Source organism: Phyllobates terribilis, unplaced genomic scaffold (genome assembly GCF_046119375.1).
Source record: "Phyllobates terribilis strain yellow unplaced genomic scaffold, ASM4611937v1 Scaffold_469__1_contigs__length_1427685, whole genome shotgun sequence".
NCBI lineage: Eukaryota > Metazoa > Chordata > Amphibia > Anura > Dendrobatidae > Phyllobates > Phyllobates terribilis.
The window spans coordinates 431,164-458,883 of NW_027363229.1; the positions used below are offsets into that span (position 1 = coordinate 431,164).

At 43.6% G+C, this 27,720-nt stretch overlaps 1 long non-coding RNA gene across 1 annotated transcript; it reads right to left on the bottom strand.

Moving 5' to 3' along the window:
• Positions 1–2,041: 2,041 nt before the first annotated feature.
• LOC141229245 (uncharacterized) lies at positions 2,042–4,327 on the bottom strand. Its single transcript, XR_012295968.1, has 3 exons — positions 4,267–4,327; positions 3,883–3,975; positions 2,042–2,127 (listed from the first exon to the last, which is right to left on the bottom strand). It is a non-coding gene; the product is annotated as an uncharacterized lncRNA (long non-coding RNA).
• Positions 4,328–27,720: the final 23,393 nt, after the last annotated feature.

The window sequence follows — 27,720 nt, forward strand, 5'->3', positions numbered from 1 at the left end:
TGGGACTCCGTATTACATGATACCACTGCGTGGACACTGCGGCCAAACGGCAGAGGAATCTTATCATACAGAGGTCAGGGATCATTGTTAGCCATCATACATGCGACAATCCCATCACTGACAGATGACATCTGCTCCACATGAATTATTCTCACTGACATCACACAACATAGAGCTGATTCTCACACTTACCTCGTCTCCTTCCTCTCTTTTCTTCATTTTCTGAGTTTTGTTCCTGTGTACTCAGATTTTTTTCAGATTTCCTTTCTTTCTGAGCTGGAAATTCTGATCAGAAAGTAAAAAAAACCCTCAGTAACAATATATTCTTATAGGATCTGCTTTGTATTTATAATGTAAGTAAAGGAGCTGATTCTCACACTTACCTCGTCTCTTTTGCCTCTTTTCTTTATTTTCTGAGTTTTGTTGCTCTCTAAGCAAATACAGCGAAGATTTTCTTTTCTCGAGAGCTGGAATTTCTGATCAGAAAGTAGAAAAAAAAAACAGTAACAATATATTCTTATAAGATCTGCTTTGTGTCTATAATGTAAGTAAAGGGACGACTTATTACTTGATACTACTGTGCGGTCACTGTGGCTGAACGACAGAGGAATCTTATTCATAAAGAGGTCAGGGATCATTGTTAGCCATCATATATGTGATGGTCCGTACTGGACATCTAGTGTCTCCCGGAAGTCTGTGTTACTGTTTTGGTTCAGCAGTCCGAACAAAGCTTGTTGAAAGGATGCAGCACAGCCAATCAACAAACTTTTCTGGTGTGGGCACTTCAGGCCCCATCACAGCCATGCCAAGTATTGGTATGCCTGTGATTGGCCGGCGCAGTATAAAGGGGACCCCATGTCATTTTTGGGGGTGCACCTCCCTTTAATAATCAGTGAAGGCTATGCAGACAGCCGTGAGCTGATATTAATAGCCTGGGAAGCTTCATGGACATTGGCCTCTTCCCAGAATAATAACACCAGACCCGACCTGTCTGCTTTCCCTCATCTGGGCATTTTTTTATTTTATTTTTTTAATTATTATCTAAATACATGTACAGTAAGCTACACACACATACTGCACTAAATTATATATCTCACTGACAAATTTCTAACTATGCACAGGCACCGGCTGGTGAATACCGTATTTTTCGGTCTATAAGACGCACCTAGGTTTTAGAAGAGTAAAATAGAAAAAAAATGTAAGCAAAAAATGTTGTCATGATGCCCTGTTAAGGGGGAGGGGGTCTGCTTCTGACAATGTGTAATGTACCCTACTTCCGTTAATATCCCCCATCCTGGTATATATGGCCCCCTCCTTCCTGTTATATGTGGCCCTCATCCCCATCCTGATATGCAATGGCACCCCAATCCACCATCCTGGTATGCATGGCTTCCCAATCCCCCATCCTGGTATGCATGGCCCCCTTATCCCTCTTCCTGGTATGTATGGCACCCTTCATCCTGTTATGTATGGCTCCCCCGCACACCCATCCAGGTATGTATGGCACCTTCATCCCTCTTCCTGGTATGTATGGTACCTTCATTCCTCTTGCATCCCTGTATGTATGGTCCCCCTCATCCTTCATCCCTGTATGTATGGACCCCCTCATCCCAGTATATATGGCCCCTTTCATCCCTGTATGTATGGCCCCCCTCATGCCACATCCCTGTATGTATGGCCCCCCTCATGCCTCACCCCTGTATGTATAGCCCCCCTCATCCTTGTATGCATTGCCTCCTCATCACTTATATGCATGGCCCCCTCATCCTTGTATGCATCGCCCCCCCTCATCCTTATATGCATGGCCCCCTTCATCCCTGTATGTATGGCCCCCTCATCCTGGTATGCTTGGCACCCCCTGTTCCCTGTCACGCTGCTCATAAAAAAAATAAACAATCATACTCACCTCCTCTCTCCTCCAGCGCTGTGTTCCCCGAACATCCACGGGTCTGCACATCCCTAATAACAACTGCTCCACATTAATTATTCTCACTGAATGACATCACACAACATGGAGCTGACTCTCACGCTTACCTCGTCTCTTTTCCCTCTTTTCTTCATTTTCTGAGATTTCTTGCTCTATACTCAGATATATTGAAGATTTTCTTTCCACGTCAGCTGGAATTTCTAATCAGAAAGTAAAAAAAAGCCCTCATTAACAATATATTCTTATAGGATCTGCTTTGTGTCCATAATGTAAGTAAAGGGACGACTTATTACTTGATACCACTGTGCGGTCACTGTGGCTGAACGGCAGAGGAATCTTATTCATAAAGAGGTCAGGGATCATTGTTAGCCATCATATATGTGACGGTCTGTACTGGACATCTAGTGTCTCCCGGAGGTCTGTGTTACTGTTCGGGTTCAACAGTCCGAACAAAGCTTGTTGAAAGGATGCAGCACAGCCAATCAACAAACTTTTCTGGTGTGGGCACTTCAGGCCCCATCACAGCCATGCCAAGTATTGGTATGCCTGTGATTGGCCGGCGCAGTATAAAGGGGACCCCACGTCATTTTTGGGGGTGCCCCCCCTTTTAATAATCAGTGAAGGCTATGCAGACAGCCGTGAGCTGATATTAATAGCCTGGGAAGCTTCATGGACATTGGCCTCTTCCCAGAATAATAACACCAGTCCCGAGCTGTCTGCTTTCCCTCATGTGGGCATTTTTTTATTTTATTTTTTAAATTATTATCTAAATACATGTACAGTAAGCTACACACACACACTGCACTAAATTATATATCTCACTGACAAATTTCTAACTATGCATAGGCACCGGCTGGTGAATACCGTATTTTTCGGACTATAAGACGCACCTAAGTTTTAGAGGAGCAAAATAGAAAAAAAATGTAAGCAAAAAATGTTGTCATGATGCCCTGTTAAGCTGGAGGGGGTCTGCTGCTGACACTGTTATAGGGGTAATGTACCCCACTTCTGTTAATATCCCCCATCCTGGTATATATGGCCCCCTCCTTCCTGTTATATGTGGCCCTCATCCCCATCCTGATATGCAATGGCACCCTAATCCACCATTCTGGTATGCATGGCACCCCAATCCCCCATCCTGGTATGCATGGCCCCCTCATCCCTCTTCCTGGTATGTATGGCACCCTTCATCCTGTTATGTATGGCGCCCCCGCACACCAATCCTGGTATGTATGGCACCTTCAACCCTCTTCCTGGTATGTATGGTACCTTCATTCCTCTTCCTGGTATGTATGGCACTCTTCAGCCCTGTATGTATGGCCCCCCTCATACTTCATCCCTGTATGTATGGACCCCCTCATCCCGGTATGTATGGCCCCCCTTCATCCCTGTATGTATGGCCCCCCCTCATGCCTCATCCCTGTATGTATAGTCCCTCTCATCCTTGTATGCATTGCCCCCCTCATCACTTATATGCATGGCCCCCTCATCCTTGTATGCATCGCCCCCCTCATCCTTATATGCATGGCCCCCTTCATCCCTGTATGTATGGCCCCCTCATCCTGGTATGCTTGGCACCCCCTGATCCCTGTCACGCTGCTCATAAAAAAATAAACAATCATACTCACCTCCTCTCTCCTCCAGCGCTGTGTTCCCCTCTGTGCCGGAATATTCACTGCGTGCGTGGGGAGCAGTGACCACTCATTTTCCCTAATAGTTTGCACGTGGTAGCCGCAGCGCGGCTCCTGCTGCGCTCAGCTGTCTGTGTGCCCGCTATTAAAGTCCCATGAATATTCACCACATCCCGTTCGGGTTCGGGATCACGTTAGGGTAACATTCTTGAGCCTGATGGACCCGAACATCCACGGGTCTGCCCATCCCTAACAACAACTGCTCCACATGAATTATTCTCACTGAATGACATCACACAACATGGAGCTGACTCTCACACTTACCTCCTCTCTTTTCCCCCTTTTCTTCATTTTCTGAGATTTCTTGCTCTATACTCAGATATATCGAAGATTTTCTTTCGACGTCAGCTGGAGTTTCTAATCAGAAAGTAAAAAAAAGCCCTCATTAACAATATATTCTTACAGGATCTGCTTTGTATCTTTCCTGTATATAGTAGAATTGTTCTACTCCTGTCCCCTATACATCTGGTAATCTGGAAAAACTTTACAAAATTAGGCAAATAGAGATACAGTATGGGCCTATGGGCAACATAATTGGAATCCATGAAACATGTATAACATAGAAGACCACTAACAAAAATACCATATGAAAGTATTTGAGCCTTGACATCAACATTCTCATTTTTTGTGCTGTAGACATGTACATACCTGACAATGGGGACGAGGGTGGCAAGCTGGTAATAGCATCATCTCTAATAGACACAGGAAAAGATTCTTTCTGCCTGTTTGGAAGAAAATAAACGTGTAAATTACAAGTAAATTCGGTATAGAAGGGGTTGTCTCTCTAGATTAACATCAACAATAAGGCCTATTAGGATATATAAGAGTTATGGTAGGGAAGGTTTCCTACTCAAAACTACCTTCTATAAAGCAGAGCGAAAAACCACTACCAAGAATGGCTGGCATGTAGTACTACATCTCTCCTACAGTGTGGGCATCACTAAAAGTGCATGACTGGCTGCAATTATGGGCTGTCACCACCAGAGGTTTCTGAAGCTAAAAGCACAATGACTGCTAATCACGGGCGATGCATGCTGTATTTGTTGTTATGGTATTTATGTCCTATATTTGGGTTTGTGCATATACAGTGCCTACAAGTAGTATTCAATCCCCTGCAGATTTAGCTGGTTTGATAAGATGCAAATAAGTTAGAGCCTTCAAACTGCATTCGAGAGTAGGTTTTATGAACAGAAGCATAAATCTTACAAACCAAAAAGTTATGTTGCTCAGTTGAATTTTATTAAATTTTAAACATAAAAGTGTGGGTCAATTATTATTCAACCCCTATGTTTAATATTTTGTGGAATAACCCTTGCTTGCAATTACAGCTAATAATCGTCTTTTCTAAGACCTGATCAGGCCGGCACAGGTCTGTGGAGTTATCTTGGCCCACTCCTCCATGCAGATCTTCTCCAAGTTATCTAGGTTCTTTGGGTGTCTCATGTGGACTTTATTCTTGAGCTCCTTCCACAAGTTTTCAATTGGGTTAAGGTCAGGAGACTGACTAGGCCACTCCAACACCTTGACTTTTTCCCTCTTGAACCAGGCCTTGGTTTTCTTGGCTGTGTGCTTTGGGTCGTTGTCTTGTTGGAAGATGAAATTACGACCCATCTTAAGATCCTTGATGGAGGAGCGGAGGTTCTTGGCCAAAATCTCCAGGTAGGCCGTGCTATCCATCTTCCCATGGATGCGGACCAGATGGCCAGGCCCCTTGGCTGAGAAACAGCCCCACAGCAGGATGCTGCCACCACCATGCTTGACTGTAGGGATGGTATTCTTGGGGTCGTATGCAGTGCTATCCAGTCTCCAAACGTCACGTGTGTGGTTGGCACCAAAGATCTCGATCTTGGTCTCATCAGACCATAGAACCTTGAACCAGTCTGTCTCAGAGTCCTCCAAGTGATCATGAGCAAACTGTAGACGAGCCTTGACATGACGCTTTGAAAGTAAAGGTACCATACATGCTCGTCTGGAACGGAGACCATTGCGGTGGAGTACGTTACTTATGGTATTGACTGAAACCAATGTCCCCACTGCCATGAGATCTTCCTGGAGCTCCTTCCTTGTTGTCCTTGGGTTAGCCTTGACTCTTCGGACAAGCCTGGCCTCGGCACGGGAGGACACTTTCAAAGGCTGTCCTGGCCGTGGAAGGCTAACAGTAGTTCCATAAGCCTTCCACTTACGGATGATGCTCCCAACAGTGGAGACAGGTAGGCCCAACTCCTTGGAAAGGGTTTTGTACCCCTTGCCAGCCTTGTGACCCTCCACGATCTTGTCTCTGATGGCCTTGGAATGCTCCTTTGTCTTTCCCATGTTGACCATGTCTGAGTGCTGTTCACAAGTTTGGGGAGGGTCTTAAATAGTCAGAAAAGGCTGGCAAAAGAGATCTTTAATCCACACATGTGAAGCTCATTATTCTTGGTGCCTGAACTACTTCTTAATACTTTAGGGGGACCAAACAGAATTCTTGTGGTTTGAGGGGTTGAATAATAAATGACACTCTGAATTAACTTTTAAAATTTTTAAAAAAAAAAATAAAAAAAAACAAAAACAAAATTTGCTGCAGTGCATTTCCCACTTCCAGGCTGATCTACAGTACAAATGTCACAATGCCAAGTTAATTCCGCATGTGTCAACCAGCTAAATCTGCAGGGGGTTGAATACTACTTGTAGGCACTGTATATTAGTATGAAGCTCCCAGTAATGACCTTAGAATCTACTCACATTTCTGAGATGCTTGTGCTGGATGCCGGGGTACACTCTGGAGGGGACTTGGGATCCTCATTGTTCATCCTCCTAGTAGCGGTGGTACAGAGCTAAATGTGGACAACAAGAAGATATTAAATACTTTTTTTTTACTTTTACAGGTCTTTTTTTACATATTTTAGATTAATTGTTCTCATACTTACTTTAGAAAGCTTTTCAGAAGAAGATGTAAAATTCTGGAAGTTAAAGCTCTCATTGTCCTCCTCATCCTCTGAGACGAGATGTTTGTTTATATCAGAGTGATCTACCAGAGATAAGTAATGAAGTATTATTAGAGATTGTTAGTTTAGCACAGTCACCATTTATCCGTAATATTAATGGGAGCCAATTGTCTCAAATTATGGTAGACGAGACAAATAGCTGCTTTGTCTAGATGACGTCTCCTTCTACTTACTGATAGGGGAGCTTATGTCTACGTCTGACAAAAGCTGAGGAACGTACTCAGGCTTCTGACTTAAAAGGTTGTCAAAGTCTACATCACTCAGGAATGGATGACCTTTGATCTCAAATGCTCCTGCTGTAGAAGACAAAACAAAAGTATTGCGGATATTGTCAGAGACTGCTCCATATCTGAACTGTTTAACTTAATCTGAACTAATGACATAACTGAGCAAACATGAAGGAAATATACTGAAAGTCATATTATGGCGAACTAAAAATGGATGAGCTGATAGAGAAGTGCTGAGTCTCATGGACTTGAGCGATATGTCCTTGGTGTAATAATTATCTGTTACCTGTCCCAAGTCTTTGTGCAGGAATTTTTCTGAGCAGTTTAGTGATGAGGTTCTGAGCAACAAAGGGAGGAACGGGATTACAATCCCAAATTACGCCTCCTGTTATATAGAAAAAGACAGAAAATGAAACCTCTTTATTGGACTGTACGACAAAGCAAAGGAAATAAGTAAACAAATGTAACCAATCAAAGCTATAATCGGATTATTCTACTTACCTGTGACAACATTTTCATAAATCTCAGTTGGGGAATTTCCATAAAATGGAACCAATCCCACAAGAAATTGATGTAGTATGATCCCCATTGACCACCAATCAACAGGTCTCCCATAGCCTTTTTTCAGGATGACCTCTGGGGCTACATAATATGGGGTGCCACAGACCTGGAAACCAATAGAAGAAAGAGATGAGATTGATGATACCATTAATATGACAAGTTCTCACCATAAAAACACAATGACAGAAGATAAAATATCAGTGGAAAAGTTCTCTAGGAATGAAGAACGTAGAGAAGAAGCAATAGTGTGATGAGATTTGTAAAGAACAAGCTGGGTTTCTGTAAGTGATGCTGACCTCATGGTCCCGGAACTCTCTGGTGATGTCCTCTGTTAATTGCTTGTAGATGTTGGTTTTTGGTATCATGACACCAACTTTTGAAAGCCCAAAATCGGTAACTTTAATGTGTCCAGCAGATGTTATCAGGAGGCTGCGAAAAAAAAGATGATTTTAGCCTTACAGACTATATGATAATAAATAATAACTTTCCCTCCTTATTATACTACAGGGGCACTTACTTCTCCGGTTTCAGGTCTCTGTGCACCACACCACAGCTGTGCAAGTATTCCACTGCAACAACCACTTCTGCAAAGTACAAGCGGGTCAAGGGGACAGATAAATGACCCCTGGTGTTTAGAAGGGTCTGACAGTTTCCACCTATAGAAAAAAAGGAAATATGACAGGTGAGGGGTTTATAAATCAGATCCCTGTGACGAATAATGAGAAGTCAGCAGATATATTTGGCAGGAGAGAATATATACAGATGTAAAGGATAGTGCACATAATATTAGACAAAAGTAGTGGTAAAATGTGGTCCTTAACTAATTACATAAATACATGTCCCACTCAATATGAGTGGCCCCTCACACATAATTTGGACCACAACACAGAATGAGGATCCCCACACAGAATAAGGACTCCCACAGCACACCACTCAGTATGAGGACCCCACTCAGTTTAGGGGCATTCACAGTCAGCAACTCAATATAGGAGAATTCACAGTCTCCCATAGCCTCTCGCACAGTATTATGTCTCCCACAGCCCCCAATTCAGTATTATGGCCCTCACCAGTCCCCCACTCAGTATTATGCCCCCCACCAGCCCCATCACTCAGTATTATGGCACCTACCAGCCTCACTATTTCATATTATGGCCCTCACCAGCCATCTAATCAGTATCATGGCCCCCACCAGCCCCACCAATCAGTATTATGGGCCTCACCCGCCCTCCATTCAGTATCATGGCCGCCTCCAGCCCCACCACTTATACAAATCAGTATAGTTGTTCCCACGAGCCGCTTAACTCAATATTATGACTCCCAGCAGCCCCACCACTCAGTATTATGGCTGACACAAGCCTCACTACTCAGTATTATGGCCCCCATCAGCCCCATCACTCATTATTATGGACCTCACCAGCCCCACCACTCAGTATTATGGCCCTCACCAGCCATCTAATCAGTATCATGGCCCCCACCAGCCCCACCAATCAGTATTATGGGCCTCACCAGCCCTCCAATCAGTATCATGGCCTCCACGAGCCCCACCACTTAGTATTATGGCCCTAACCATCCATCCAATCAGTATAATGGCCCCACCACTCAGTATTATGGCCCCCTCCAGCCCCATTACTCAGTTTTATGGCACCCACCAACTCTCAGTATTATGGCCCTCACCAAGCCTCCAATCAGTATCATGCCCCCCCCCCATCTTCCAAATCAGTATGATGGCCCCCATCAATGCTCCAATTAGTATGATTGGCTACCTTCAGCCCCCTATTCAGTATTATGGTCGCCACCACTCAGTATAATTGTCCCCACTAGCCCCCCAACTCATTATTATGGCTCCCTCCAGCCCCACCACTCAGTATTATGCCCCCCTGAAATCAGCATGATGACCCCCACCAGTGCCCCAAACAGTATGATTGGCTACTGCCAGACACCCATTTAGTATTATGGCCCCTACAAATACTAACATAAAAAGCACTACTCATCTCACCCCATTCCCCAGGCATACTGGTCAGTGCAGTGTGAGTACTGAGTCGCCACACTACAGGCGTGATGCTATTGCGACTTTTCACCTTCAGTGCACAGAGTCTCAGACTCACCACAGGCTGAATGGTGGATCAGGGAGCTTTTGGCTTCTTGATCCACCATTCTGTTCAGCCATATTCGCATTCTGAGGATGTGGCTATGCTGAAATTTTGATGATAGGAACAGGGATGGGAAACAAAGCAAAGTGGCGCGGGACCCCTCCGACTCATGGGCACCATAGCACCCGTGCACACAGATCAATGAATTTCCAGGTATCTTGGTAATATATAACCTATAGTAAATTCTCTGTGGGGATGTAGCCAACCACTTGGACAAATCCTAATTATATGAGCGGTGATAAGATGTAAGCAGACATGGATTGAATATAATATAATGTACATGTCCTACCTTCTACATACTCCATAACCATACACAGGTGAGATTTAGTTGGAAAGGAGCAGAGCATGGAGACCACAAAGGGACAATCAGCGAATGTTAAGATGTCCCTCTCCAGAAAGGCCAATTCCACTTTTCTTGGAGTATCCAGGTTCTGCTTGGCCATTTTCTTCATTGCAAAGATCTGGTGTGAGTCTTTATGGTGCACTAAGTATACGGCCCTGGAGAAAAGGAGAATCTATGGGTTATAATGAATCCTTATTAATAGTCCATCTATAGAAGTCATTACATGATCTTCTGTACCAATTCTTGAAATCTGGCCGTCACTGGATATTCATTTCAAGAAATTAACAAAATAGCACTTAGATCAACTATGGGCGATCTGCACAATGCCATGTCTGTCTGAGGCCTCACCCATGTCGCATTAGAGACATGGGAGAGAATCTACCCAAATTCTTCTTGGCCAGATTCTCTATATTTGGTCAATAGATACGATTCTGCCCAAGTGACATTTAGTGCAAATTGAAATTCCTCCAATTGCTGTAAGAAGAAATTTGTTATGCTCCTCCCATACCCTATGGCATAATAAAAGGAGGGGATGGAAGTAGTTAAAAAAATAATAAAACATGTTATACCCACCTATCCTTGGCTCTCACCTGTCCATCACTGCAGTCCTGCGTCCTCTGTGCCAGTCTTTGGATGTTCTGGCGCCCCCTTCTGGTGCTGAGGCCAGTGATTGGACTCACATTGTCATGGTGGAGGATGTGGGTGCAGATGTCATTGACGTCAGTATCGTGTCAATCCTCACGTGACCGTGTGCAGCCAATCTCTCTTATCAGCTCCATAATGGAGCCGCCCCGAAAAAAACAAAGTCCGCTGAGGAGGAGAAGGAAGCCCTGGTGGAGGTGCAGCATAAGAACAGGTGAGGGGCTAGGACAGGGGAATGGAATCTATTATTTGAATCTCTTTCCTTAAGGGTATGTGTCCATATGAAGTATTTGGAGCAGAAAGTTTTCCACCAAATCTGCATCCCTAGGCAGGAAAAACTATGCAAAAAAGAGGTGCGTTTTGTCCTGTTTTTACCTGCGTTTTTGTTGCAGATTTTTCCCCACTTATTATTATGTGTGAAATCTGCAGAAAAAATACTGAAAGAAATGACATGATGCAGATGTGCTGCAAATCTGCAAGGAAAAATAAGCATCGTGTGCATAAGATTTCAGGAATCTCCATCACTTTGCTGGCAACATGAAATTCCTCAGGTTTTGTGACAATTCTGAGCAGAAAAAACACAGCAAAAATGCAAAAAATTTGCAATGTGTGCACAGGCCCTTACAGTCTGATTTGTTATAGATCAGTTTGCTCAGCTGTATATAAATGACCTGAATAGTGAGAATTAGAACAGTGATGTGGACTCAGATCATTTCCCTATGATAACGCTGAATGGCAGAGCACAGAGGCAGAAGCATTGTCATAGGGAACCTGAGAAATATGGATTATACCAACAGAAATCTCACCCAAAAGCTCCGCTGCCGATCAGATTGGATGTTTGGAAGTCGCTCATATGCGGCTTTCTCGCCGGGATCAATGATTCGATCACACTCTATAAAAAAATAAGAAATGATTTTCAGATAAAAAAGCTGCAAGAAAAAAGCTCCGGATACAAAACCATCTTCCACCTCTGTTATGTCCCAGCTGATTTACACTGATTGTATGTAGGGGGCGATACAAGCAGGACGCCCCGCAGACATGGGGGTAATTTAAGGGGGATACTCCATACACCGGAATCATTGTACCAAGCAATGTGAACTGAGGTCTAAGATGGTAGACATGAAAGAAATAGGAGCATGTTCACACTAGCAAAAAGAAGCAAAACCTACAAAAGACAAAAATATATCTCATACCCTACCATCATTATATATAAATGTAAAGCAAAGTTGCATAATAAATATAGGGTACTTAGTGAACTATTTTTGATCAAAAAAAGTATACAAGCCGTCCCACCAGCGGCAAGGTGACCCTAAATTGGGACGGTACCTATACTGTCTATATTAAAAACCTTACTGTATATCAAAGTTGAAGTAATGCATATAAAAGGGTAGACAAATAGGACCGGGTCCCAACTCTTTTTTTGATCAAAAATAGTTCACTAAGTACCCTATATTTATTATGCAACTTTGCTTTACATTTATATATAATGATGGTAGGGTATGAGATATATTTTTGTCTTTTGTAGGTTTTGCTTCATTGTACAGTGCAGAATAATATGGGAGATCACAGAAGAGAACTGAAAAGGAATCTGTCAGCAAGTTGCTTTTTATATGTAATCTAAGAACTGCATGAAGTAAGGGCCGAAATCCTGATTCCGGCTATGTGTCACTTACTAGGGTCTGTGTCGTTGTTTTATTAAAATCAGTGTTTAATCAGCAAGAGATTATCACTACAGGACTAGTTGTCTTGTGCCATGTAGTCCTATTGCTCTGTGTAACCCTGCCCCCACCACTGATTAGCGGATTTCTGCATATTCACAGCGTACTGTACAAGAAAGCTGCCAATCAGTGCTGTGGGCAGTTATACATAGCCCAGCATGCAGAGAAAGAGAGATTTTATCACAACTGCTGCACCCAGTAAGTGACATTGCTGGAATCAGGGTCCCTGCCCCTACATCATGCTGCTCTCAGGTGAGTAGCAAAATCTGGTGACAGATTCCCTTTAGTATAAGTGCTATTATCTAACACAATAGTGTCATCTACATTTAGAATAGAGATGTCCCATGGTTATATGGGGATAATACTGGACGTGTCATTCACACCCCATGATCTGGTGATATACTGACATCTCCCTCTATGATACTTACAGCGGCAGGTTCTTGGATCTCTGGGATCTCACAGATTACACTGTCAGCATCCGCCAGCACAGTTGTATCTAAAATAGCGATAAAACAATGAAGAAATAAAATGTATTAGATGATATCAATCCTATATACACAATACAGCAATATAATGGAGAAATGGCAGGACGTCTGTAAATGGGGCTATTACTAATTATATGGGGATTCTAAATATGAGAACGTACGGCACATCCATAGACAGATACATGTAATATAAATGATGGAGGAATCCCCAATCATCACATGAATGAGGAACTCATCACCCTCACTGTACATGTGAGTGATGGGAAAAGACAGTTCAAGCAGAGCAGCCATATGCAAGTTAGCCTGGAAGTGCACTGGGGGCATGTTACTGCACTCTGACTTTTTCTTCCCCCCCAGTGAACTTCCATCCAGATTTATATTAGATTTCTCCTGACTAAGACATTGGATCCTGATCCCCCATCCTGGTATATGCTACCCCCCATCCTGGTATATGCTCCCCCATCATGGTATATGCTCCCCCATCTTGGGCCCCCATTCTAGTATGTGCTCCCTTATCCTGGAATATGCTCCCCTATCCCGGTATATGCTCCCCAGTCCTGGTATATTGTCCCCCATTCTGGTATATTGTTCCTCATCTTGGTATATGGTCCCCCATCCTGGTATATGCTCCCCTACATCCTGGTCCCCTATACTGGTATATGCTCCCCCATCCTAATCCCCTATCCTGGTATATGCTCCCCTATCCTCGTCCCCCATCCTGGTATATGCTCCCCCCATCCTGGTATACGCTCCCTCATACTGGTCCCCTATCCTGGTATATGCTCCCCCATCCTGGTCCCCCATCCTGGTATATGCTCTCTCATCATGGTCCTCTATACTGGTATATGCTCCCCCATCCTGGTCCATGCTCCCTCATCCTGGTATATGCTTTCCCTCATCCTGGTATATGCTCCACAATTCTGGTCCCCTATAGTGGTATACGCTCCCCAATACTGTTCCTCTATCCTGATATATGCTCCCCAATCCTGGTCCCCTATCCTGGTCCATGCTCCCCCATCCTGGTTCCCTATCCTGGTATATGCTCCACCATCCTGGTCCTCTATCCTGGTATATGCTCCCCCATTCTGCTCCATGCTCCCCCATCCTGGTATATGCTCCCCCATCCTGGTCCTTGTTCCCCCATCCCGGTCCCCCATCCTGGAATATGCTCCCCCGTCCTGGTCCATGCTCCCCCATCCTGGTATACGCTCCCCAATCCTGGTCCCCCATCCTGATCCCCCATCCTGGTATATGCTCCCCCATCATGGTATATGCTACCCCCCATCCTGGTATATGCTCCCAAATCGTAGTCCCCTATTCTGGTATATGCTCCCCAATCCTGGTCCCCCATCCTGGGATATGCTCCCTCATCCTGATCCCCCATCCTGGTATATGCTCCTCCATCATGTTATATGTTCCTCCATCATGTTTTATGTTCCCCCCCAGCCGGGTATATGCTCCCCCATCCTGGTCCCCCATCCTGGTATATGCTTCCCCATCATGGTATATGCTCCCCCCAATCCTCTGGCACCAGTCTCCTCCTCCACCGGCCTTTCTGAAGATCAGGGTATGTCCCCACTGGAGATCGCAATACACGGTAAGCGCCTACGCATACCGCTTTATCAGTCACCACACTCCTCCTCCATCCTCATCCTCCTCCCTCCCTGTCTGGGATGTGTCTTTCTGTCTCTGTCACATCCCTGATTATATTATAGGTAGAAGGTCGGATGATCGGCTTACCTGTAATCAGATCACTGGTCAGTTCCGGCTGACTCGTATTAGGGTCAGGGATTATTTCCGGGTGTAGATTTTGCCCATCTTTGGTGTTGCCTTTTGCTGTTTCCTAATAATTATAATATATATATTTAATATGTGGAAGATTTCACCAAATCACGAAACACATAAATCAGGAAGCACTAAACCCACATTTACAGATGCAGCAATTGTAACTATACAAATAATGCGCCATCTTGATAATATTTCTCAGAAAGTTCTCTGATTTACGTGGATTAAGATAAATTTAGATTGAAAAATCAAACGTTCAGTGTAAACTTCGACTTTTCTGCACTGGGATACCCCAGAGCTGTGTTACCTGCATTCTTTATATCATGGGTACATCTTGTACTCCATTCCCTACAGTATTGGGTGGAATTGCTTTACACTGCAGTTCCTCTCCACAAGTCCATGTTAATATAGTGTAGAAGAGACTTGTGTGCACTATTATCGCCTATTATCTCAGCTTCAGCATTTACAAGCAGGAAGACTCTGATAATAGTGATAGACAGAAGCGGTAATACAGACTTCCCACCACTGAGCTGTGACTACATCAGCAGAATACAGACTGTCCTCACAGGCGAGGGAGCAGCACAGACTGGCGGCCATACATATGCTGAGCCTGCCAGGAGCTGACAGGAGGCCTGTAACATCTACCACCAGATCTGATATCTGACTGCTGATCTGGAGAAGATCAGAAAACAAGGACGTGTGATAGAGATGACGGCTCCTTACCAGGCGTTCCGATGAGCGGGCCGGACGTTCCAGTACAGACAGGACTTTTTCGGCGAGTTCTTTAATAAAAGCCAAATCGCCGTTTTGAAATCTTTTTTCAGCCTATAAAAAAGAAAAGAAATAAAAATGAAAATCCTGAGTGAGAAAGGGCACAATGGAGGCGGCCATTGTATGTGACATCTGCTCCTCTAAAGAAGTTTCTGTCCCGCTATTATTATCTATGATTATGCAGAAGATTTGTGCGGAGCGTCCGCCACTTACCTGCTGTAGTAAAGTCCTGATGTTCTGAGGTAAATCCGTCAGATAGTCTGACGTTAGATGACCTTGGTAGTGTTTGGTCAGGCAGTCATTTACTAGCTTTATCACCATCCGGTGAGTGAAGCTGAGGACGCCATCAGGTGGTAGAAGCGCAGTGTCTGGGTTATTATTGATAATAATCTCCCATAGTGCGTCTACCTGAAGATTATCCAAAAGTAATTCAGCCATAGCGAAAAACTGCAAATGCTATCAGTCACTATGAAGCCAAGAAAGGCACCCGTGACCCTGTGTACATTCTATAAGTAATGGCTGTGAGCTGTGATGTCATAATGGCCGACCATCACCAGTGATGTCATCATGGAATCTTGTCACAGAATGTTAAACTGGCGGCTCTGCACAAAAAGATGCCACCTAGCAATACTGAAAGTGCAAACACCATAGAATGAATTACATCTCCATGTTATTATGGACGTTTTATCTTATTTCCAATTACAGCACAACCAGGATAAGGGGATGTTCACACGTTACATTTTCACAGCATTTTTTTCTACCCCGAAAACCTGAGTGGTAGGAGGAACAACGCTGCATACAATACTCGCGTTTTTGCAGCTCTTTTAATGTTTTTTTTTCATTTTAATGGGTGAAAAGCGCTGCAAAACTGAAAGAATTGACAAGCTGCAGATTTAAAAGAACAGGAAAAAAATGCAGCGTGTGATTGAGAGTTTAGAAATCTCATCTCTAAGCCGGCTCTGTAAAATGCAGCGTTTTTTGTTCCTCAGAAGAAAAAAAAAGGCTGAAAAAAAACTGCCAACTGTGAACATACCTTAAAAATATACTCAGTTATGTTACTGGAAACATTGTGTAGATTTATTTCTCATGTGTCTTTTTTTACCATAGAACATTTAACTCATTGGCTGCACATGACTATTAACAACTGTGACAACTATTGAGCAATTAAAGATAAGCGACTGAAGTTATAAATCATTGAGATCAGGGGTCGGCAATTCATTTTCCTGAGGGGCCACATAAGAAATTGTGACTGTTGTGGCTGAACTAATAGGCTGAGAATTAATTCTACTATGCTCACGCGCCATGCTCAAGTCCCCGGCCCGCATATTGTGCGGCTGTGACAGCTAACAAACATGCAGGAAATGTTTTCCATACACATGGCCTTAGCCATGTTGGTTATTGGCATTACTGTGATTGGCCGGCTGCATTGCGTCATCGGGTTTATAGAAGACCCTGTGAGGCGAAGCTTACCACACTGTCCTCTGGAAGCAGTTCAGAGAGAGTTGACCTAAAAAGGGAGAGCTTATATTATTCTACGTCCCACCCTAAATATTATAAAATTGTACCCTTTACTACCTTTCATGGTGTTTTTAACATTTTCTGACCTATTTAATAAGTAATGAATTTAAAAAAATGACGTGGCGTCCCCCCTATTTTTGATAACCAGCCAAGGTAAAGCAGATAGCTACAGGCTGATATTACTGATATTATCAGGCTGGGAAGGTCTATGGATATTGGCCTCTTCCCTGCCTAACAATACCAGCCCCAGCCGCCCATGTAATCCATGGCGATCCCACGACATCCACCGATTCTGTAGTACAGCCGATGGAGTCTCGTTCTGAGAACAAAGCCTCTTAGGTCACTCCCGGTCAAGCTGCGCTCTGCGAGACCCGGCGAGAGCAGTGATGACATCAGTAATGTTACTGAATATATATCTAAAATATTTACAGCGTCTATCTATCCATCTATATACAATATCTAAAATATATACAGTGTCTATCTACAATATCTACAGAATCTATCTATCATCTATTTATATATCAATCTCTCATGTCTATCTATCTATCTATGTGCTCCATGTGTGAATACATATGTGTGTGTATATATGTGCGTCACCTATGGTGTATGTACATTCATGGCCGAAAGTGTTGGCACCCTTGAAATTGTTCCAGATAATCAAGTACCGTATTTTTCGATTTATAAGACGCACTCCCCCCCCCCCCCATATTTGGGGGGAAAATAGGGGTGCGTCTTAGAAAGCAAAATCACCTTACCGGCTGCAGTGGAGCAGGTCCCGGAGATGCTGCGGGGTGCCAGAGATGCGGACAGTGTGCCGGAGATGCTGCAGGGTCAGGACAGGGTGTTCGGAGGTGGCTGCCGGCCCCATGCTGTCTGCCAAGTTCTGCGCTGGAGGTGTTCGGTGGTGAGGGGGATCCGCTGACATCTTGTGGCAGCCGGATGTTGGCGGAGTCCCCACACCTTCCATGCTGTCCTATGCGATGGACTCCGGGAAAATGGCCACCGGATTGAGATTTTTGCGCTGAGATCTCGTCTCCTGAGATCTTGGTGCCAAGATCTCAATCTGAGCATGCGCCGCCTCTGGCGGCCATTTTCCCGGAGTTCATTGCATAGGACAGCATGGAAGGTGTGGGGGCTCATCATTCTACTGTTTGGAAGGCCTACAAAGAAAAGAACACAGTACCCACAGTCAAATATGGTGGAGGTTCAAAGATGTTTTGGGGTTGTTTTGCTGCCTCTGGCACTGGGTGCCCTGACTGTGTGCAAGGCATCATGAAATGTGAAGATACCAAAGGATGCAATGTAATGCTGTAGTGCTAAGATGTTAATGGTCATCAGGAATTCATATTGGTATCCTGTCTTTAAAGAACCCTTTAAGATATTTCACAGTAACAATTCAACTTGGTAGCCTTGTACTTTCTGTAATTTTCTCAAACACCTGGACTGCATAGCTCCATTATCATTGTTTAGTTTATAGTATCACCCAGTACCATATAGCTCCATTATCAATGTTTAGTGAGAACGATGCATGTTTATATTCGTTAGCAATATTTGGTGAGAATATTCTGTGTTTATAGAATGGTAAGACATCTGGTACCAGGAGCATTTGGCATATTTCATCTCCGGTGATATATTTGATATATTTGTTTGGAGTTAATTGACATCTGAATAGCTGGCCACTCAGAAGAAAGATACTATATTGAACAAATAGAACCTGTCAGAATTTGTGTAACATTTGGTTGCGCAAGCATTTGTTTTTGAACAAGATATAAGCTAGTGAAGTTTTCAGCTAAGACAGAAGCCTGTTGACCTGTGGACTAAAAGGGGACGCCCTGACGTCGCAGTGTGGATTCATCCCAGGACTTTTCTCTGTCTTCGCTGTTTTGCTTCTCACAGCTGATATTTTTCTGGACAGATGATGTATGTTGCTCCTGGTGAAGTTTTTCCTGTATAGTGTGCGCTGTAACTACGTTACCTTTGTGATTTATATTGTGATGCAAAAGTGTACGCAATATCACACCATTTCCTATTTTCTGTAATGATTTAATTATAATAAAAATTAATTGCCTTCTTTAAAGCCGTATCCGAGCCCTTTAAATACTTGGCAAAACATTTTGGTGTCAGAAGTGGGATACACAGAAAGCTTAAAATTTAAATTTTAGCTAAATTCCGATAATCCGGAATTTTGAGACCAAATTCCAATAGTCCGGAAAAGTGTGCGTACACCCCAGCAAGCTACTACTCTGCTGAACCAACTCCCAGATCCAGAAAAACAGCCGATGCCTTTCTATAGAAGCATGCTTCAAATCCAAAGGAATTACTCCGCCACATGGCAAGATCTCATTTCCCTGGCAAATCTTAAAGCAGGTGATGCATATTGGCCTGTTATGGACACTGCATTTAATGATGTCTCACTTGTCAGTGACACCACATGGGACTCTGATGTTCAGTTCTGCCAAAAACTTAAGCTCCGAGCTGTTAACGTGGCAACCGTACTAGAAAGTCCCATTGTGCCCAATCCACATACATTGTCAGAAATGCCATCAGATGCAAAACGTGTCATCGATCTGGTCAATGCTTTCTTCAGTGTACCACTGCATCCAGAAGATTGGTATCTGTTTGCCTTCACTTACAGAGGATCACAATACACCTGGACAGTCTTACCACAAGGAGCACATAACTCACCAAGTCATTTCTCTCAGGCTCTTGCCTTTTGTTTACGGCCATGGAAAGAGACTAACCATCAAGTTGTCCTTCTTCAGTAAGTGGATGATCTCCTACTATGTTGTCCGGATCAGGTGACAGCTGAAGAGTCGAGTCTCAGTCTTCTCTTTCATCTTGCACAACAAAACTGTAAGGTGTCCCTCAACAAAATCCAGTGGTGTCAGCCCAAAGTTGTGTTTTTAGGCCACTGTCTCTCTCCAAACCTGAAACACCTAACGGGTGAAAGGAAACTTGCTATTGAGATCGTTCCTCTACCAAAAGGACCTAAGCAATTACAAGCTTTCTTAGGAATTAACACATATTGTCGCCAAGGGATTCCAGATGCCTCAAAGCTGATGCAACCATTGTACTATTGTAGCAAAGGCGAGAGAGCTTGTAAGGGAATTCCTACATGATGTTTCAAAGATAGAGAGAGGCTGCCATCTGCTGGCCAGACACAGTCAAGCGGAACCAAGATATGCAAGGGAAGTTGAAGGGAGAGCAGATTTAGATGCTGGACCCAATCAGGTAACTTTCAGGAAGGAGTTCCGAGAGATAAGAGGCCAGCGCGCCAAACCTGAGGGGTCTTTGGCGCCAAGCAGCAGAAAGGAGCAGACGTGTTCCCAGCGTGCTGAGAAGCCCCGCGTGACAGGCCTAAGCCAGAGGCCTGTGAGGTGCCACAGCCGGGCACCAGTAGAAGAGCTCCGGATCCCTCACAGATGTGACCCGAGTGCTGTGCCTGCTGAGGAGACTCGGAACCTGCTTGTGGTGCTGAGTGAGTTCGCGGAACCCGACGCCGCCCGCCGACAGACGAGGACTGGACCCCCCTACCCAAGGCTTGAAAGACTGCCTCCAACGGTCAAGCAGAGAGGACTTGAGAGACGGCTGCCCCAGGAAAGTTACGCCAGCGAAAGCAGAGGAGCTGCATACGTGAACAGGGCCGTCACTTCTACTGTTCACTCATGGTACCGGGGACAATTGGGTTTAGGTACTCAGGTTGGGAGGGGAACGGTTGGGGCTAAAGAAGCTCAACGTGACCTAATTGAATTTATCCGGAAAAAGACTCACGGCCTAGCGGGAATAACCGTTGACCCCCGCTAGAGCCATATGCACAGTTAAGGAACTCACGTGGTGTCTCCCATGATCTAGGGCACCACATTACCTTGAGAGACTTTGCATTTTGCTAATACTTCAAATTACTGTTTATTACCCTTGTTGCAATCCCTTATTCAGCGTACCTGTTAAATATATATATAAACTGTTTATATTCAACTCTTACTGTTCTCGCCTTGTGTCTCTGTGCGTTGCATTCCGGCACCTGCATTACATTTGGCGTAGTCGGCAGGATGCAACATTCAGACGCAGAGATGGCAGAGCAGCCTGTGACTGGGTCCGGCCGGAGCCATATACCTTTGGGGGCTATGCTCAGCCACCTACCCAAGTTTACGGGGGATGGCATGTCACTGTGGGACTGGATAGAAAGACTGAGAAGTATGCTACGTATGTATCCCCTCGATCCTCTAGCCCAGGCGGAGCTGGCCCTCCTAACCCTTGATGGAGAGGCCCGGCAGACTGTGATGTACCGCACACCTGGGGACCGTGACACCGTGGACAAAGTGATAAAAATTCTAGAGGACATGCACGGTGACACCACAGATCTGGGACACTTGCGCTTATGGTTGTTTCAGCGGGTCCAAGGGGAAAATGAGACAGTAAATCAGTATGTTAATGCATTACAGGAAGTGACGGCCCATATCACCAAGAAAGCTCGAGATGGGAACCGAGGACTGGGACCATTGGATGAGGTGTTGCGTGACCAACTGATTGCTGGCTTGAAAGACCCTTCCCTGAGGCAGATCCTGAAGGAGCGGCTGCGATTGAGCCCTGATCTGGGCTTCCCGGAGGTAGAGGCTGAAGCTAGAGTCCTGGAGAGAGAAGTTCCTGTTGTCAAAGCCACAGTTAGAAGTCATGAGGCAATTGCCCCTGAATTCACCAACAAAGAGCCTGATTGGGTACGGAAAATACGTCAGGAAATTCGAGACATTCGGGGTGAGTTGAATGCTATTAGAAAGACCCCTACTGCCCCCTTACCTACGGACCGTACTGCCCAACGCAGACGGAGACCAGAGCGAGAAAGACGTTCCTACCCGGCCCCAGCACGGCATGTACCCGACCTATCGGTAGAACGTGGACCAGAGTGCTGGACCTGCGGAGGTAGGGGGCATATGTCCAAAGACTGTCCCAACCGAGAAAGGAGGAGGAGGGGACAGCCGTTAAACTAAAATGCCCCACGGTTGTGGAGCATACCGTGGGGTCTCGAGCTTCAGAGAGTGGAAGAGGGAGCTCTAAAGACATTGTCTCCGAGAGGCCCATTATCTGGGCTGAATTCAATGGGCAGCGGATCCGCTGTTTAATGGACACTGGGTCTCAAGTGACCACTATGCCTGAGACGTATTTCCAAAGTCACTTTCCTGAAGTCCCTCGTTCCTGCTGGGAACCCACTGTCAAACTGGTGGTGGCTAATCAACTACTTATCCCAGTAGCGGGAGTAGTATGGATGTCCGTTCGGGCATGTGGAAAGGACCTCGGTCAGAAAGGGATCGTACTGACCACAGGGCCCGGAGGCAATGGGCCCATTGTAACCCTGGGCATGAATGTGCTGAAAGAGGTCGGACAGTTCCTGGCTGAGGGCTGTAACAAAAACAACTGGACCCGTGCCACTCTAGATCCAGCTAACAAGAGAGTATTCCAGCATCTCGTGCGGGTCAGTCAGATTCAAAAATTGCCCGCTACCTCTCAGTACCTTGGTAAGGTATCGATACCACCCGAAGCCACAATGACACTGCCAGTGGGACAGACTGTACTCACTCTACCGGTGCTGGCACATGTGTCCTTAGAGGGCGTGGACATTCAAATTGAACCAATGGAGGGAGAGGAAGCACCCTCTGGACTCCTGGTTGCTCGGACCCTGGCCACCGTGCGGCACGGTCGAGTACCCGTGCGTTGCATCAATTTAAGTGGCACAAGTTTATAGTTGGTGCCCTGACAAGAGGTGGTGCGAGTGTGTATAATGCCAGAAGCCCTTACTAGAGCTAACGCTATAGGGCTGGCACCTGTAGAAGGAAAGCCATGGACCCTGGAGGTGTCCCTCAATAGCCAGGAGAATGGAAGAGAACTGTTGGCTGGGCGCCACCTCTTGGAGGAAATGGAGGCTAATCTGACTGAGTTTTCTACTGGACAAGTAAGGCAGATCGAACAACTTCTACAGCGATATCAGGGAGTGTTTGCACAGCATGAAGATGATTTCAGGTGCACTCGGGACATTCAGCACTAAATACCCACCGGAAATACTGCTCCCATCAGAAAGAGATATTGGCAGATCCCACCTCAAATGTACCAGGAGGTGAAAGAGCTGTTGGCCCACATTTTGCGGAACGGTGTGATCCGTGAAAGTCAGAGTCCTTGGGCAGCTCCGATCGTGCTGGTCCTGAAGAAGGATGGTACCCTGAGATTCTGCGTAGACTATCGAAAGCTGAATGCCTGTACAGTACGGGACTCCTATCCACTCTCCTGAATTGAAGAGTCTCTATCTGCACTAGGGAGCGCCAAGTTCTTCTCTTCCCTCGACCTGGCCAGTGGCTATTGGCAGGTCCCAGTAGCTGAGAAGGATCGTCCGAAGACAGCTTTTGTTCTTCCTATGGGCCTGTTTGAGTTCAATCGGATGCCGTTCGGGCTAACAAATGTGCCGGGAACCTTCCAAAGACTGATGGAGAGATGCTTGGGGGACCTCAACTTTGAAGCCACTTTAATATATCTGGACGATATAATTATATTCTGGTACGTTTGAGGATCATCTCCGCCGATTGGAACAAGTGTTAGAACGGCTTCAAAGGCACGGCCTGAAAATTAAGCCTCGTACGCGTCGTCTCTTCAAACGAGAAATTGAATATCTGGGGCACACTGTGTCCAGTGCAGGAGTGCACCCCACTGCGGAGAAAGTAGCTGCCGTGCAGAAGTGGCCCACACCCGCCAATCTAAGGGAACTGAGGGCGTTCCTGGGGCTTGCTGGATACTACCGCAGATTCATTAAAGACTTCGCTAAGATTGCGATCCCGCTCAATGAATTGCTGAGAGGAACGGCTGGGGGAGCCAAGCGGCAGCCCATTCAGTGGGGCCCACGCCAAGAAGAGGCATTTCGAGCATTGAAAATGGCGCTAATGGATGCCCCAATTCTGGCCTACGCTGACTTTTCGCAGCCTTTTATGTTGTACACTGATGGAAGCTTGCATGGACTGGGAGCAGTGCTGGCTCAAGTACAAGGAGGAAAAGAGTGAGTGATCGCGTATGGCAGCAGGTCACTCCGAGACATGGAGAAGAATCCGGACAACTACAGTTCGTTTAAGCTGGAGCTACTGGCACTGGTGTGGGCCATGACCGAGAAATTTGCTGAGTACCTGTCAGGGTCAGAAGTGCAAGTGCGGACAGATAACAACCCTTTGGCCCACATGGAGAACGCCAAACTGGGCACGTTAGAACAGCGGTGGGTCGCAAGGATGTCCAAATACCAATATAAAATTGCCTATCGGTCCAAGGCCCTGAACACTCATGCAGATGCCCTGTCCCGGGTTACTCAGGCGGGGCCGAAGAGGGACAGAGATGAGGAGCTCGAAGGCAACGATATCCCGGATTTCAGCCAGGTCGCCGCTGCTCTGGTCGACGCCCAGGAGACCAGAGAGGAGCCGAGGCCCACTCAAATTCTGGGCCCTTTGTTAAATAGTTAATTATGGATATTCATTTTTCTTAATCTGAGTTCTATGCATCAGCCATCGTGTCTAGTTGACATGCGCTATTTGTGTGTGTATTTTTAGTTCACTACCATATGTAGAACAGGTGTGCCATACGACTGGCTATAAAAGCCCATGGTACAGAAAGGGGGGGCTCTCTTGCTCTTCCCACCCCACAAGACACAGAAGAAGGATCTTCATGCTGAGAAGCAGCTGACATGTAGGCCTGGACACGTGTTGGACAAAGACATGATTTACCAGCCAGGATCCAAGGAAAGATGGACACTCATGATTGAATCTCTTTGTAACTACTTCATCTATTTTATATTCTGTTTCAATTATTTTTTAATGGACAATTCAAGAATAAATAGATACATTTTTTATAAGAAAATCTTGAAATTGATACTTTGCGAAGTCCTCAGAAGAGAAAAATAATACAGAAAGAAGTATTATTTAACAATGGTGAGCCAGCCAGTCCTGATTTAAGTGAGTAAGTGAATTTCTTCCCTGAACAAAGGGGGGAGTCCTGACGAGTTGAACAGCTGTTGACAACAAGGAACAGAATCAGACAGGTAAAGAATCAGACGAACTGAAGACAGGACGTGCTGATAAAGAGAAGCTAAGGAATCTTAAGGTAAGCAAAATATGGATATAATTTCTTCTTTTGCTAAACAAAGTAATATTAATTTCAAAGTTAATGTAGGAAATGACTTAGACGTTTTGTGGCTCAGTTTATACAAAGAATGTGAATTGCAGAATTTACAGTTAACTTCTAAATTGGTAAATAGAGAGAAACACAAATTGCGGAATATTCTACATCTTGTACAGGTATTTCATAATTTTGTACTTGAGAGGTCTAAGCAGGACAATAGTGTAGAAGAAGTGTCAGATGGTGACAATGATTCTGACTGTAATGTGGAAAATGAACAAGATTTGAGACACGTGTATATAACTGAAGGTGACCTTGGGTCTGACCAAGAGACGGACATACAGAAACCTGACATGGGAGGAGACATGACTGACATACGAGAAACTGACATATTAGGTGATGTCGGAGAAGACGTGAGTGACGTAGGAGGAACGGACGTACAAGAGCCACTAAAAATATCAGAGAATTCAGGAATTACCCAGGCTCAACTACAAATTAAAATGAGGAAAAATTTTCTGAAATTATACAAAATCATGCCAAAATATGATGTCAAAATCCATGCCTGTAGAAATTCAGAGACATTTGAGAGCTTTTCTGATAAGTTTGATTTATCCAATGAGGAGAGGAATCAATTATTTAAAATATGGATTCCTGTGACATTGTCCAGATGTTACTCTCCTAATGGATGGGAAAATGATTCGGACAGGTTAAAATATTTGATTTATTGTGTCACAATGGATTTTCCCAACATAGAAGATCTGCAGAAACTAAGGATTGGTAGGAAGGAATGTACATATACATTCATGTCCATATTTGAACGGTTGTACAAAGCTCTCATCAAAAATGGAAAAGTACAACAAATGATAACAACTTTTGTACAAAAATTCAAATTCCTAAATCCAGTGTCCCAAGTTATGGCATCACAACAAAATCATTATTTGAATGTGCTCAGTTGCTGGATTTTGTTAGAAAACATGAGAATCGTGAAAAGAAAATAAATCAAGTTAAATTTATAAAACCAGAAAAGGTAAAATCTTACCAAAAGCCAATATCAAACTCTCCTAGACTGAGTCATCCCCATAGTGAACTCTATCAAATACGCAGAAGATTTCATATATGTTATAAGGTCCATCTCTTCACAGAAAGAGTTAAAAATTCAAAGCTATGACTTCTCCCTGGAAAGGAAAATGGCTGAAACTGATGGACAGAGTCAGGTGAGATGACCAGCTCACAGTGACATCATGGAATGTGGACAGAAGGACAGGCAGTTCTCTGAGGTTTTGAAGGATAGAAAAATGTCTTTCCTAAATAGGGCGTTTATGGAGATATTTGAGAGAGACAGAAGATTTGGTTTAGGGAGTGGGTAAGAAAAAACTGTAATTGTAATGTTGTATCAAAATGTAATACAATGTATCATTATTAATTTATAATCTTATACAGTAAAATTGTAGATACATGGTTTCTAATAGTTCATATATATATATATATATATATATATACATATGTATATATATATATATATATATATATATATATATATATTCACTTGTCTAAGTAGAGATTGTGTATAATTGTATATATATATATATTTATGGTAATAATTAAAGAAATTATTAATTAATAAATTAGAATTTCACATATAAATTAAAATAGCAATATTTTAAATTACATTAGAACCAACTAATATATGTATAAGATATTTAAATAATTATGTTTCTGTATGAATTTGATATTTAATTTTATTTTCTTATATTTCCTTAGAGTTTTCATTCCAAAGCAGGATTTGATCAAACAACTCTAAAATGGATTTATTTCTTTATTCACACAGGAAGTTGAAAATTGCATGATTTATGTGTATAACATTTTAAAATAATAACAATATAACTAGTTGAATTATTTTGTGTTGCTAATATTTTCTGTGCATGAGGTGTTCGTGCTAATTAAAGTAGCTTTACAGCATGATGTGTGACAGCTGCAGCCTTTGAACTTTGAGCTAATAAGTATAGATCCCATTCATTCTATTTCCAGCTGATGTAACTTAAAACCTGGCAGCCAGTGAAAAAAGAATCTAAGTCAAGTCAAGAGTGTTTTTCAAGTGTCTGAAATTTCAGTGACTTACTCTCATATTATATAATATTTACTTGGGGAATATTCAAAGAAATATTAAGATATTAAATTTAATTGATAAATTGGGATACAACAATTTTGAGTTAAATATATATATCTAAAATTTCATATGTGGAATGTTTGAGTTGAACAGATCTGTGAATGTCAGAGTGAAAATGACAGGGGATGAATGTGAGCAGCTGCTAAGTTATTGAATGTGAGGCCTCATGTGTACGAGAAAAAAAAATGTTTCTTTATGTGAAGGTACAAAAAAATATATTTAATTCTGAGAAAATTATAATACATAATTAGGTATTATCTACATATATATATATATATTTCTATATTTCTTTAATAATTATTATTTCTTGATTTAACTAATAGTGGATAAGGGAAACCACACATCAAAATGGTTTACAAAGTAAATTTACATTTAGAATAATTTTTCCACATGATAATATCCTTGAATAACTATGATATTATTATTTTTTTTAATGGTTACCTAAATAGGTACACACCTCTGTTTAGACAAATCTATGCTACCCATCGATATGAAATTTATGCAAAATATTTATAGAAGAATAATTATTTTTTGATTTGGTTCTGATATATACATACATTTTATAAAATAATATTTTTTGATATTAAGGGGGAAAAATGTGTTTTTGATCCT